Below are 16,228 nucleotides of genomic sequence, written 5' to 3' on the forward strand. Positions count from 1 at the left end.
CACACACACACACACACACACACACCTTGTTCTGGCTGGGCAACGCCAGTTGAACAATTACGAAAGCTGGCAGACGGACTGGGGTTAGATTGGATCTATACCAGCTGCCAGACTGACAGTTACCCCCAATCACCAACACTCTTCAGTGCTGAACGAGGGAGTGCTGCCGCTTCTGCATTATCTGGCCTTCTAACAATCACACGCTGTCCAAAACCTGTTTTCACCATAACATTGGTTTCCCTTGTCTATGAACACATCTTGCTTAAGAACCAGCACACACAAATGCTGATTAACCAATGTGCATTATCACATTTCATAATGTTTTAGGCACTTGAACACACTTGAAGACTGCAGCCAAAGGTCAGTTTATCCCTTTACTTTGTTGATGTCAATAGCCAGTCTCCAGCAGTAGTAATCCCAAGAGTGAATGTATGTTCAATAGAAGAGCATTTGTGGTCGAATGTTGGCCAAACGATTTGTCCAAATGTGGCCCGATGGCTGACTGTCAGCTTGATATGCCAAGGTCCCCTTCCCCCTTGTCACTCTCTCAGTTGGTGGGGTCGATAGGCCAAGTCTCACCCTATTAATAACACAGGTGATGGAGGTAGAGAAATTGACAATTCTCACCTCTCTCTCCCTCCCGGTCCGGGTGAGCAGAGTCTCAAAGAGACAACTACAAACAATCAGAAATGATCAAATACACTGGACAGGTTAACAGTATACAATGAGACTTCACCAAATGGAACTGAAACCAAAATCAGAAACTGACTGAGGGGCTCTGGCTATAATAGAATATAATGCTCATTCTGTCCAAAACAACTGCATTATCATTCAGCAGTAGAGTATATATAGGCCGCGTCTGATACGGTGGCACAAGCATTGCATCCATTGGCACAAGGCCCACTTTAGCTCTGTCAGAAAGCAAAGCAGCCATATCCGACAGGTGAGAGCGGGTTGTTACACTGCTGTGCTTTTTTATGTTCTCCACTCTTCGCCATGCTTCTCTCTCTCACTCCTCTGAGCGCTGCGTCCGAAACGCACACACGGCAGACAGGATGAAGCCTGTCCTTCAGCTGCACGTATGTATTTTTAGCTAAAATTAAATAATACACAAAACCTGATGTCCTGATTGTACCTTTCAGTACACTGCACCTCACCTTGAGAGGGTTTGGGGTTGACTACAGTCCACCACCTCACTCAAACTGAGAGCGCAGCAGGGAGGATGTTGAATTTACAGGAAGTTGTATTTCTGTGTGTGTGTGTGTGTGTGTGTGTGTGTTTTTCTTAGTTTAATCCTACCAGTGCTTCCCTCAGCTTTTCTCATGGACCACGGACAGAGCAGGAATGTGTGATGAGCTTACAATGCGGAAGCCAGAGGAAACATTCATTTGTAATCTAGCGGATGTATTGGTGTGGAACCTCTCCTGACTGACAATATTGCACCAAAAAGTGATTTTGTTCTGCAGGTCTGAGATTAGATATGACGGGCAGTGTATAAAACTGGAATTCAGGATTATTTTGCGCACCGATACCTCCATTTAAAATGTATTGCCGGTTGTGTGTGTGTGTGTGTGTGTGTGTGTGTGTGTGTGTGTGTGTGTGCATGTGTGTGAAGGAAAGAGAGTGACCAATGGTGAGAGATAGAGGATGAGAGATGCTGCACTGGTGCGTGGCAAGCGGGTTATTACAATAATGAGGATGGATGTGTTTATCATGAGTTGTGAATCCCATTCCAATCCGTCCCTCCTTCTCTTCCTCCCTCCGTACCTCTTTCCTGCTCTTGCTCACTTGAGTAGCTCCGTCTGCGTCCTACATCTGGCGGACCGGGACCTCATTGCGACGCTTCAGCCTCGCTGTTACAGCTTGTGTCGAGAGGAAGTTGTGTTTGTATGTGTGTGTGTGCGTGTGTTTGTATGTGTGTGTGTGTGTGTGTGTGTGTGTGTGTGTGTGTGTTTGTATGTGTCCCCCTCCTCCGCCTCCACCACCCGAAGCCACCCCTCCACCTTTGTGGCTAAGGCCAGGTGTAGGCAAGAGGGGATGGGTAATGGGGTGTGGAATTTGGGGAAAAAAAAGAGCCACTCCACGAGTCAGCGCTTTCTCTGACAGGGCCTCTAGCGATAACTGTCCATCGCCTCTCCCTCTCCGTCCTCAGACATTCCTCTATTTTCCTGTTGTTTTTTTTGCCTCCCTCGTGTAAGAGGCAGAGGTGAGAGAAATCCAATTTACAGGGCACCTTCCTTCACGAATCAGGCACATCCATCTATCTGTGCACCCACTTTTGAGTCCCAGACCACTAGATTTCCTTCACAGGTCCATGCATCCATAGAGGATTAGGACATTTGAGTGACAATAACAGACTCGGACATTGCCCATGTAAGTCGTTAAAAGGTGAGAGACTTTAATCCAGAGTTTATTGAAATGTTCTCTTTTTGGAAAGAGTGGAAAGAAGAAATGTAAAACTAGCAATCTAAAAAGTTACAGCTTCTGAAATGCTGTTTCTGACAAAAGTATCAAGCTGCAGATTTGCTTTTTTTTTCGTGAGATCAAAAGAGTCAATCCAACTAGCATCTGACTGAGAAATACTCTTAATGATGGCGTAGTTGTTATGAAAAGGGCTGTTGAACTAAATTGAACGGAGCGTGGCTGGGCCGACTGACTGCTCTGCGAAAGAAGGAGATAACTGAGTGGAGAGGGATACTCTGATCCGCAATGACACATACTATCACTTCAAAGCTCCTAATTAAATCATGAAATCTGGCTGAATGGAAAGACACTAAATCAAAGCGATCATCAGGTCAACAGATCAATACTGTGCAAATCCTCCTTGCAAATGCCCTGTCACTCACATTCTCCCCGTCTACCTCTTACACCCATACACCTTCTTCAATCTCTTTTTCACACACAATCTTCTTCCGTCTCTCTCACGTTCTCTCTATATTTACCCCTCTATTCTCTCATGCCACATTTCCACTACATGGCACGGCATTGCACTACCTAATTCAGCTCTTTTTTTTAGGTTTTCCATTAGCAAAAGTTGTGGATAGTACCAGGTACCTGGTAGTTCTTTAGAACCACCTCGATCAAGGTTCCAAGCAAACTGAACCTGAACTTGAAGGTGAAGTTAAAACATTGCTGACCGCTGTTTGTTAAAAGAGAATTGTCACTTGAGTCAAGACACCATCAAAACCGCAATTCTTTTATTAACTCTGCCCAGATTTTAAAAAATGGCAGCCCAAAAACTACAGTGTACACTCTCCGTACAATTGATGAAGCGCAGACATCCCTCTGTTGGTGATGTCATGGCGATCAGCTGAGATTCCTGGCTACAGTGGCCGTGTTTACATCAACTGGTTCGCAGCAAATTGACTCTGCTACAGCTTAGTTTGGTCAGAGGTTGGCGTTAGAGGCATGACTGGAATCCAACAGTAAACAGAGCAGAAGAAGTGGAGGTTGTAAAACCGTAAACAACATGTCAGCTTGGCTATCCAACCCATCTACGAGAGGGGTCTTAAATAATTTGTTTCAATTGTTCAGTTGTAATGCCAGCCACTATTGGCCATGTGTCATGCCGCCCGGAGACGAAGACAAGCGTTTGCACGTCATGGGAATATCCGATAAGACGCCAACAGCAGAAACAACTGATGAGTCATGGGAGTTAAATGTTCGCTACGTCAGAATATAGTCGGCAAAGGCGTTTCCATTATCCATTAAGTGCAAAAATTCCTTTCAAACAAAGGGAAAAACTACCTCAAGGCAGTGTAAAGAAGTTTTTGCATTTCAAATTCTGCCATTTCCATACACATACAGATTTTCTAATATAGAATGGACACACAGCTACTGAGGGGGTACTATCCGCAGGGGAAAACGAAATAGAGAAAACTACCGGATACCAAAAGTGTATCGAGTCTAGCCGAACCATACAGCGGAAATTAGGCATTAGTGGATCAATTGCACACAAATAAAAGGGAAAGGCATGGTTTCTAATGAGTAATTGATTTTCCATTTTGTCAGTTTTTCTTTGACCTTCTTGTCCACCTCTTATACACAAATGACATCCGATAGCTGCGTGCTGCATTGTTGCCAGCACTAAACTTCTGACACCTTGTAATCAGTGAGACTGATACCTCCCAGTGTCAGGAAAGTTCATGGTAAAATTGTCTTCATCTCAACTCTCTCTGGCTTTCGGTTTCTTTTTTATGACTCGACATGATCGTTATCGGTGGGTGGGAGTTATTGGGGGTGAGCGTACGTTTTTGTTTTCTGTGTTATTTTCCAGAGATGGCCTCGTATTTCCTGGAAATGCACTCAAGTGCTAATCGGGGGCCTGTGTGATTGGCTTTGGGTAAGCATTAAAGCAAATTGCTGTGCTTTTTTTTTGATGAGTCAAGAACTGACATTTCCTTCAATAAGTTGCTTCAGATGTGAGCGTAAGCGGTTAGTGTTCGTGTGCAGTACAAAAATATGCATTTAACACATAATCCTTAACTTCTTTGCAGTCCTTAAATTATATTTCTGAAACAAGTGGATAATATCCCAACGAGATGAGATGAAAATCCATGTAATTGTTTAAGTATGTCAGTCTGTCCAGAGTGGTGGACTGACTAACAGACCCTCAAGCCATGCCACTAGCATGGCTGGAAAAAGTTTTAATGATATAAAGTCTGGCTCTTTATAAAGCCCTGTATCTCACAGGAGTCACACAGACCGGTTTAAGAGCCCTTAATGTGACTGGGCAGCAGGTGCACAGGGTGAACTGATGGTTTTAAGAAACCCCACTATGATCCCCTATGAAAAAGCACGTTAACACCATGAGCAAGATATGTGGTTAGCCTGCAGTGCCTCCAGTTCTCAGGGGCTGCCTTTCAGTCCTACCAGGCTTTTCTTGTCATGGCATGATGCGCCATAATCTTCCCCTCTGACTGTTTGAGTTATTGTGACATTTGAGCGTCATGGCTGACAGAGAAGGTCGGCCTCCTCGGGGCCATGACAAGTGATGCAAGATAAATCGGCTGCAAGTCTGCAGTGCACATGGGAAAGTCGGGTACATGATGCAGCTCCCTCAGCAGCAATGGTACCAGTCACTCATCATACAAGGTCTGTTTAATGATTTTTCTCTTTTCTCTTCAGTTTGTTTACTCTTTAGTTTAGTTGGAGATGAACATAAAGGTCGCTGGCAACCTTAAAAAAATATAAAATAGATGCTTGGATTAAGTTTATAGATTATCTAAAATGTTAATGATCATCTGTTTAACTGGATGTCAGCATCTTATAGAGCCTGTCTGCTGTGTAACAGCGATCAGTTAATGGATTTTAAGTGCAATGAAGAGAGAACAAGATCTTAGCAGGTGTATTGACCTGCATCTGAGACCTGAGCTTCTATTGACTCGACTTCAAAACTGAACTTGACCCAAAAGACGAGAGCCTTAACCTTAAAGACTTGGATTTAGGACTTCCCCTAAATGAATGTGAAACTTGACTCGAGACTAGATCTGAAGGACTTGGCCTTGCCCTATAGAGACCTGACCGGAAAGATTTGAGACCTGACTTTGACTTGCCCTAAAGAAGTAAAGACTTGAACTGGACTCGCATTAAAGGACGTGAGACTTGACCTCAAGGACTTGATACTTGATTTGAATTTGCATTAAAAGGACTTGAGACTTGGCTTGATTTAAGGATTTGGGATTAGACTTGAAAGATTTTAAGAGATGACTGCATGGGTAGTGCTCTAATGGACTGGAGACTTGAGTCAGAAGATGTGAGATTTGACGTGGACCTATCTAAAGGATGACATCAGACTTGATGTTGCTCTCAGAAATCTTAAAACATAAATAAGTATATAATAAATTGATATACAGACGCGGCTGGTGTCATTTTTGAGACACTTTTACAGCGACACACTTAGTAATAATAACTAACTATTACTGTAACTAGTGGTAATGGTTTCATAACTGTCACCTCTGTGGGAGAGTGGAAATGAAGCCAGAATTGGAGAGTAAGGGACAAAAAGATTTTATTCCAGCCTGAGTGAGGGCTAACAGAAAATAGTTTCTGAGCCGCTCTAATAGAATAAAGAATAGAGAAATATTGATCATACGGATTGCTGAAATCTCTTCTCTGCCATCCTCATGCTCTCATCTCCACGCCTTTCTATCCCATCTTTATCATTGTGTGTGTGTGTGTGTGTGTGTGTGTGTGTGTGTGTGCGTGTGTGTGTGTGTGTGTGTGTGAGATTTTTCCATCTCCAACTGATAACAGTAACTGTGCAGGGCGGGTATTGCAGGGGGAAGAAGATTTAATTTCATTCTGGATCAGTTGAGGCAGGAGTCTGGTAAAAAACATTCTCCTTTGGTTGATGGCAGTATTTCTGTGAGGGAAATTGATTTATACATTTTTAACCAGACAGTGATGAAAAAACATTATGTATCAGATCTTGGAGGGTGAGGACGCCCACTGATGCACCCCTTCATTACCCGTCCTAGTGTGCGTGTGTGCGTGTGGTGGGTAAGGGAGAGTAATAGCCCGCCCTGTGGAGAACTGCCCTGGCTGTCGCTGGATGATGACAGATGAAGGCTCGTGTCCCCTGATGATGATGACATTAACGCATTCACAGTCCGTTTCCCTCACACTGATCTCTGCATGACGGAATGAAGGAGAAGGGATGGGTATGGGTGGTGTGTGTGTGTGTGTATGTGTGTGGCTGCAATTGATAACAGAAAGGGGAAGAAGTGCAAGGGGAGAGGGAGAGGTCAATAACAGCCAAACAGAATATTAATGCCTGCCTCTAGTCACGCTCTTCCTCCTCCTCTTCCCCTCCTTCTCTAACTTATCCATCTTTCTTTACATTCCAGAGCTTAGCTTTCTCAACCCAACTTCCTCTCTCTCTCACACTTTTTCCTCAGTAGGGAGGGATTAGTGGTCATTAGCTGGGGACTCTGATATAATGAGACTCATCTTCTCCCACATGAAGGACAGTTTAATAGAGAGTGAGAGCTGCTTCTTCCGCCCAGGGTTGAGCACATAAACCCCCGACTCGCATTCAGCCTTGTGGACACGCCAGAGGTGAGTGGACGCTGGCACACAAACACACGCATATACAGTTCTCATGTAAATTATGCACACGACACCTTTGGAGGGGCACACTAATGGAAGTGCATTCATAAATGAAATGCATAAAATTGAGTGTATTCAAGCAAGATGCCAGGTGCAAACAGACATTAACGCACACACACATTTGCATTGCTTCATTTATATTGGAAACAATTTACATTGGATGCATATATTAGAGGTGTTTACACACACGTCGACACACAAACACCCCTCAAACATGCACCCTCCCACCTCTAACTGTGAAATTTGTTTCTAGATATTTCCACCACGTCTCCCTTCGGTTTATTCTTTTGCTGTCTGAGCCAGAGCTGTAGGTGTGTGTCAGAAGTCTATTCAGCAGCACCCATGCTTCCAGCCGAGAGCTCTATCTCCTGTTAGAGCTACCTCTCTGAACACGACAGATAAGGCCTCCTCAATGCCATAGCCTCTTCTATAAGCCAGGATACATGCACACACACACACATACAGTGGGGAAAAAAAGTATTTAGTCAGCCACCAATTGTGCAAGTTCTCCCACTTAAAAAGATGAGAGATGCCTGTAATTTTCATCATAGTTACACTTCAACTATGAGAGACAGAATGGGGGGAAAGAATCCAGGAAATCACATTGTAGGATTTTTAATGAATTAATTGTTAATTGGTAAATTCCTCGGTAAAATAAGTATTTGGTCACCTACAAACAAGCAAGATTTCTGGCTCTCACAGACCTGTAACTTCTTCTTTAAGAGGCTCCTCTGTCCTCCACTCGTTATCTGTATTAATGGCGCCTGTTTGAACTCGTTATCAGTATAAAAGACACCTGTCCACAACCTCAAACAGTCACACTCCAAACTCCACTATGGCCAAGACCAAAGAGCTGTCAAAGGACACCAGAAACAAAATTGTAGACCTGCACCAGGCTGGGAAGACTGAATCTGCAATAGGTAAGCAGCTTGGTGTGAAGAAATCAACTGTGGGAGCAATTATTAGAAAATGGAAGACATACAAGACCACTGATAGTCTCCCTCGATCTGGGGCTCCACGCAAGATCTCACCCCGTGGGGTCAAAATGATCACAAGAACGGTGAACAAAAATCCCAGAACCACACGGGGGGGGACCTAGTGAATGACCTGCAGAGAGCTGGGACCAAAGTAACAAAGGCTACCATCAGTAACACACTACGCCGCCAGGGACTCAAATCCTGCAGTGCCAGACGTGTCCCCCTGCTTAAGCCAGTACATGTCCAGGCCCGTCTGAAGTTTGCTAGAGAGCATTTGGATGATCCAGAAGAGGATTGGGATAATGTCATATGGTCAGATTAAACCAAAATAGAACTTTTGGTAAAAACTCAACTCGTCGTGTTTGGAGGAGAAAGAATGCCGAGTTGCATCCAAAGAACACCATACCTACTGTGAAGCATGGGGGTGGAAACATCATGCTTTGGGGCTGTTTTTCTGCAAGGGGACCAGGACGACTGATCCGTGTAAAGGAGAGAATGAATGGGGCCATGTATCGTGAGATTTTGAGTGGAAACCTCCTTCCATCAGCAAGGGCATTGAAGATGAAACGTGGCTGGGTCTTTCAGCATGACAATGATCCCAAACACACCGCCCGGGCAACGAAGGAGTGGCTTCGTAAGAAGCATTTCAAGGTCCTGGAGTGGCCTAGCCAGTCTCCAGATCTCAACCCCATAGAAAATCTGTGGAGGGAGTTGAAAGTCCGTGTTGCCCAGCGACAGCCCCAAAACATCACTGCTCTAGAGGAGATCTGCATGGAGGAATGGGCCAAAATACCAGCAACAGTGTGTGAAAAGCTTGTGAAGACTTACAGAAAACGTTTGACCTCTGTCATTGCCAACAAAGGGTATATAACAAAGTATTGAGATGAACTTTTGTTATTGACCAAATACTTATTGTCCACCATAATTTGCAAATAAATTCTTTAAAAATCAGACAATGTGATTTTCTGGATTTTTTTTTTTTCTCATTTTGTCTCTCATAGTTGAGGTATACCTATGATGAAAATTACAGGCCACTCTCATCTTTTTAAGTGGGAGAACTTGCACAATTGGTGGCTGACTAAATACTTTTTTCCCCACTGTATATAGACACACATACTCAGGCCCGCACAACACCCACGTGCATATTTGGAACGCAAGGGGAAGAGCTGGTGACACGCACAGCTGGATACGTACAAACTGTGGACTGTATTAACAGCTGCCTAAACATGTACATAGCCACGGGTTATGACTCACACAGACAACTTTAATTTAAAGGAATATATGCAGAAACACTCACTCCTGCTGCTGTATTCCAACACGCATATACACAAACATTTATAGCCGTATTACACTGAAAACACCATGTAGGCTGATACGGTCTGCAAACCAATGGGTGGGTGTGAGAGAACCAGGAATACCAGATGGCAAATATGTGTGTGTGTGTGTTTGTGTGTGTGCGTGTGTTTGTTCAAATGTTTCTGACTTTGTAATGTAAATGGCGTGAGTGGATGCGCTGCCAGGTACCTTGAGCGCATGGCGGGGGAAGTGTGCCCAATGTTACTGTGTGCGATGAGCCACTTAAGTGGGTCTCTGTGCACGCAGACGAACGTCTGCAGCTGGTTAAGACGCGACTTTAGATTAAAAGGAGCATTATAAACAGCCACAGGCAAAGCAGCATTTTTTTTTCTTTCCTGAAGTGACGAGTGCTGCATCCTGCGTTGGGTCACTGCTCGCCTGGAATCGAGGGATCAAATTTGTCGTGAAACTTTCACAAGCCGCTGGATGCATTTATGGTAGATGGCTCACAGGGCCATGGCTTCAGCTCCATGTGAGCCGAGGGGATTGAAACCTCCAGCCCTGTATTACTGGAGGGATTGACGCATCCAACATATATCAGTGCAGGGACTGAAACATCTACAAGAGATACAAGAAGAAGAAAACTATTTCTTTTCCTCCAAAATAACTTTTATAAATGTATGCTTCTAATTTGATTTGCCAAATACATTTTGGGATATTTTGGATTTTAATATTGTAGACTGGGGTTTGTGTTTTGTGTCCCACATGTTAGGTTTGTGTTACAAAAGTTAGGGAAGTATCAGGACTTTTGACTTTAGTTTAAAGTCAAGTTAGTGTACTTTTTCATTTAACCATAGCATTGCCCTAAACGCATTGAGTGAATGTTTTACAGATACATTTAGTCTGAACATTTTGCATTTGGCATAGATGTATAAAAAACGTTTGCGTTCGCATAATAATAACTACTGACATGCTCTTGTGTTGGGCAGCTTCTCCTTATGTGATGTTAAAGTAGCATGCACGATCACTGGAGGGAAGAGGCAAAGTAAAATATTTAACAATATTCTCATCCACAAATATGTTTCTATGTGACCCAACACTATACAGCGTCCTTAACAGCCATGTGCGCCAGGCGGTGAAAAAGAGCTGAAAGCTATGAATATGCACGATGCCTCATTTCCAATCCTTCATTTAAGGGATATACAAGTCAGAGAGGGATACAAGTGTTCATGTTTTATGTCGCAGTCAAGCAGAATTTGTTCATTTACATATAGCATACCCTTAGATGAATAATGGAATGTAGCAGATGCCCTGAAGGAAATGAATGTTTAATGTTTACTGTATCTTATTAATTTCCCCTTTTGCTGAACACACTTTACTTGCCTGGGTAATGCTGAGTGAATCAATTTTACAAAAAAAAAAAGAATAAGAAAAAACATCTTAATCTTTTCACCACTATCTCACTAAATGTTCAATAGAGTATCCACAATAGACAGTTACAGCACATGTCTTACATGTCCTCGGCGCATCAGGCCTCACACCAGTGTTGGGAAACAATTGTGTGAACTGGGAAGAAAGTAGATTGTTCCATTTGTTTTTCTTTCCAGAGATTACTCTTTACCTTGATGTCGCTTGTTAGTCTGCTGCGTGTCCTGGTTAGCTCCCTTAGATGTGCATGTTGCTTGGATCAATATTGTCAAATGGGTTTGGTTGCTACCTGTCACAGAGACAATCAGGTATCTATCAGTACAGGCATGCAATTACATGCAGAGGCACACCAACCACATATACTTGATTATCTGCACAAACACTGTCTGCACATTATATCCACTACAAATTTATATTTCCTGTGGCATTTAACTTTTGCAGGCTGACCTCCATTGATGTTCAGATACCTAAGTAGCTCACACCGTATGGCACAATACTGTCAATGTACTTAAAGGCTTTCTGGGCTTTTGATGAAAGTTGCATTTTGAGAGTGTTTCAGAGCAAATATGCCTCTGCTGTCAAATGTGTTGTCTGCCAACAGTGCCATCTGGACAACCAGGCAAAAGATTGTCTATGAGTAATATGGTGGAAAAAAATCCACTGTTTTATACTGTAGCAACAAGATATGCAGTCTGTGTCCAGAGATGATGCAGGGGATAACATTTCACTCAGGGACTCTTGCTGGCCATCTTATCTTTTTTGCTGCAGTCTGGAATTATTTTCACAGCATAATAAAACTCAATTTTACTGCAACGGTTACAGAGCTTTACAAGTCGTTAAGTCTCAAATACAAACTTAAAATCTGCTTTTTTTCACTAGGGTGAGATAGTTCCTCTTGCTTCTACTGTAGCTGCAACATTTTCAGGAAATAGCTTGAATCAAGGCAGAGAAAGGGCAAACATCATGGTGAAAATGACTTAAAATAAGTTAGCTGGCACCGGGCTCAACTGGAAATAACTCAACCTATGCAAAACATAATAATATTAATAATCGAATGAGTCATTTATAGATTAAAGCTGAGAAACTAGAAGAGTACGCTAGATTTTGAAAGTATTGAACCGATAAAAAAATGCCAACCCCTCCATTCAACCCCCTCCAAAGCCACTCCCCCAAAACACATGAACAAGCAGGTACTGTAGGTAGTAAGACAGGCAGGTAGGCCATCCAGTCATTGCAAATATAGCATGAAAGCTTCTAAAATAAATTGCCTACTCTAGCTTTAAATGACTTGCAGTAATACACTTTTCTTTTAGTGTATGGAACAGATTGTATTCTATTTAAACAGTAAACAGCAACAGAAACAGTGAGATTATCGTTATCATAGGCAAAGCATCATAAAAGTCCTGTAACCTCGAGTGGTAAGAGGCCTGTGAGCATCCAGTCCTTCTGTCTTCACTCTCTGCTGTAAAGAAAAATGCTTGCTCAGAGTAGATTTGATGTAAAGTGAGACGGAACTGCTGGGGAAAGGTCCTTTGGATGTACTCTCATCTTTGTGTTTGGGGTCAGTGAATATGATCCATGTACTGGTATTGATTTTGCGATCACTCTGAATCCTTATAGCCTACTCTCTGGAACGGCACTGTAGCCAAAAGGAAAAGGAAGTGAACTTGCCTCACCCATATTTTCCCTCCACTGTTGTCTATGTTGTTTCTAACATACACTCTAAATGGTTTTGACTTATTAAACGGAAATATAATTGATATTCAAACCCTGCCGTCTTCCGTTCTTTCTCTGCTCCTAAATAGGTTACCTCTCAGGCATTCAGACACAGGGGAACCCTGACTTCCCCATGAGTGTTCCGTCCTCGCAACTTCACCGCATATGCAATGAGAGACCAGTGTCTGTGAGAGGGAAAGAAAAGAGGGGGTGGAGGGCCTACTGGAAGGGGTATTGTCTAGAAGTAGGTCAAAATGGCCGTAGCTGCAACTATTTTGGCTGGAGACAAGGAGAGTGGAATGGACAGAGGGATGGAGCGAATTGGGGGTTTGATGGGGAGAGTGGGAGATGAGTGAGGAGAGAAATGGGACTCCAACAAAAAGATGTTAGCAGTTATGGTACAGCTGAGGCCACTGGTGAGGTAAGAGAAGTAAAGTAAGTGAGTCAGTCATTCCACAAAAGAGACAGAAAAGAGATGACCAGTCAAAGGATTAGATGTATTTCAATACGTTTCCTGCTTTTCATTTTCAATTCAGCAAAAAATCTTTAGCTGATATAAGCCATTTCCCTCTGTTTTGTGCTTTCGGTCTCTTCGGAGTAATTGTTGACGGCGACAGAGGACCCTCAAACTAAGTCCATACTCTAAAGCCATCCCGCTGCTGCGGCTGGAGATAAGAGCCGAGACAGAACATTTTGAATAATAATACGGCGGGACACTCACTCACTTCTTTTGTGTGTTTGTGTGTGTGTGTGTGTGTGTGTGTGTGTGTGTCTCTGTGGGTTCCATACGAGTGCATGCATGCATCTCTGTGTGCAGTGGGGGAAAGTAACTTAGAAAGTGACACATAAAGAGGAAATGCAATAATGCTCTGCTACATCCGCAGTAAATACGGGGAAATCAAACAAAAACACTTGCTAACTTGTTGTTAAGGCAACACAAACATTTTGTTAGGTTCAGGAAAAAACATCATGGATAGGGTTCATGTTTCTAAAGTGAAAATGAAACTTTAAACACTTACGGGACTCAAACAGTCATCTGTAACGCGTTGGTTTCACACATAACACAAACACCGGCCTTCTGGTGTTAAGTCCTGTGTTTGTTGGACCCGTCCACCTTGCCTCCTTCATCCCTTCTGTGTTTTTTTGTTGTCTTTTTACTACGTCATCACACTTCAGGATCACAAGAACAAAGCCGTGGCGATTATTCATTGGGTCACGCTCACATGCACTGATGTGAACGCGCAGCCGGACCGGCTTTGCAAACAAAGCACAGAGAAGCGCGGCATTAAACACACACAGCAGGAGAGTGACTTCACTCTCTGATTATACAGACAATACTCTACTATATCTTCAAGAAACAAATCGCTGTTTGCTGCTATATTAATGCTCTGAATTTCAAATTAAGCACCTCAAGTACAATTTTCAGGTACCTGTTCTTTACTTGACAGTTTGCGTCGTACTAATTTATATTTTAACTCCACTTTATTTCAGAAGAAAAGTGCTCCACTAAATTCAGTTGACAGCTTGCCTAATATTACTTCTTATGTTAGGCCTACATAATACCAGTCTTTAAGAGACATTTCCTCTGTAAACTATCCGATTTCAAGTAATTGCTTGAAACCCAGAGAGGTACAACTTTATTATATTTCACACCAAAAAAAAAAGGATTGAAGAAAAAGTCCCCAAAAAAATGTGTCTAGCAGAACTTTGCGTTTTCTTCTTTCCTGCCCCATTAATCATCTGACAACCCCTCAGATTTACCTTGTGACCTCTTGGTTAAAACTAACTGCGCCTGGACCAGCTGCAACAACAAACTGCTATTACACAAGTGTTGCATCAGTATGAACAATCTAAAAATGTAATATTCAAGTTGAATAATAATGAAGCCATTTTTCAGCCCAACGAGTAATTTTACTTTACAGTACTTAAGTACATTTTGCTGATGATACTGCTATGATTTTACCTAAAGCAGTTATAGTCTATATGTCTATTATAACAATCCATGTAATGGAGTATTTTTTAGATTGTTGTATTCATATTTTATTTTTTTCCCCACCACTCTGTGTACAGTATACTGGGACACATATGTAAGATACTGAGAGGTCACTGTCTCACAGGGAGAACAGCAGAAGAGATTGAGAGCTGCAGCCTTACATCTCCAACAACACAGAAAAGAAGAGCTGCACCGCTTCAACACATAGCACCAACAGAAATTCAGCTTGGATGCAGTAATACAATCTGCCCTCAATATCAAACTTCCTTCAAGAAAGTCTGGTATAGCGCCTTTACCTGAGTAAACCTAGCGCTCGAGCAAACTCCAAAGTCCTCGACTGTGATTCAGATCGCCTCAAGGAGTCGCCATTATGGGCTGAGGGGCCATTTGTGTGGGCTGATACAGCACTGCTCCTTTACTCCCCGGGTCTGAGCGGGCAGACACACACACTTTACTCAAATCCTGATTAGTGGAGTGTTCTCCAGGCACAATAGCATGGTGGGATAATACACGCTGTCCACAAGACTCATTCTGAATTAGAATTATTTCAAATTGGAGCGAAAGCCTTTCCGCGTACCAGCGAGATTGCAGGCTGCCCTCTTTGACTGGTAATTTTGCCTTATTCTTCTACCAGCACACACTGGCTCCACTATAAGTAGTGAGCGTTTCTCAGCAGATGCAATCACTTTGCGTGTGCACTCGTTTATCATCTACAATCATCCTAATCAAGTCATAGCAAAGTGGACTTCGGTTTGCGCTGAGAGTCACCCTGATTGCTCCGAGTGCATTTCAGTGGGATATAAGGGGTTATTTAACACGTGACACATGACTCATATGTATAGGCAAGCCACAGTAATACACACTCCTGCATCTCTCTCTCCCACGCACATTCACACCCACATGCATCCGCTGTCGCCCCCGTTTTTCATTCCAAGTCGGATATTGCACTGCTTTACAGCTTAACTCCTTCTATAACCACAATACGTGGTGCCATTAACCAAACACATACGCACAAACACACACAGACACACACACACACACACACACACACGCTCAATCCCATACTCTAATATGGCCTCGACTGTATTGGAGGCGCGTAAAAAGGTGCAATCTCAGCAAATCCTGGTTTAAGAACAAGAGCTTGGTGAGAATATCCCTCTTTCTGTTTATCGATCTCGCTGCCAGTCTGTTTGCTTGTTTGTCTGTCATGTATCTTGTTGCCTTCTCCCTTTCTCTCGCTCCTCTCTTCTCCATCGTCGCTCTTCTTGATGTGCACAGGTCGACAAGAGTGTTTACCAAGTTTAAGATGCATCAGATGTTTTGAGCGTGTGTGTGTGTGTGTGTGCGCATGTGTGCATCCATCCTCATGAAGCGGTCCCCGGTGTGTTACGTGTACAGGTTAAAGAGAGGAGATGTGAATACCAGACTAGTCGCACGTACATACACACACATACACACACACACACACTGACTCACTCGCGCAAACACAACCGCAGACAAACACAGACGTACAGATATAGCTCAGACTTTGCTGGCCCAAGGCAGGGACGTGTCATTTCTTATATGTTTGAGTGACTAGAGGGTGTGAGGAGGACGAAAACAAGTTGCAAGCAGGAGGGAAGGAAAGGGAACAGAAGAGAAGAAGAGTGACAGGCAGTAGTTGTCTTCTGGCTGTAAGAAACAGAAAGGGGGGGGGGGGGGGGGGGGG

The sequence above is a fragment of the Anarrhichthys ocellatus genome, unplaced genomic scaffold, assembly GCF_004355925.1.
Source record: "Anarrhichthys ocellatus isolate YVR2014 unplaced genomic scaffold, GSC_Weel_1.0 scaffold52, whole genome shotgun sequence".
Classification (NCBI taxonomy): Eukaryota; Metazoa; Chordata; class Actinopteri; order Perciformes; family Anarhichadidae; genus Anarrhichthys; species Anarrhichthys ocellatus.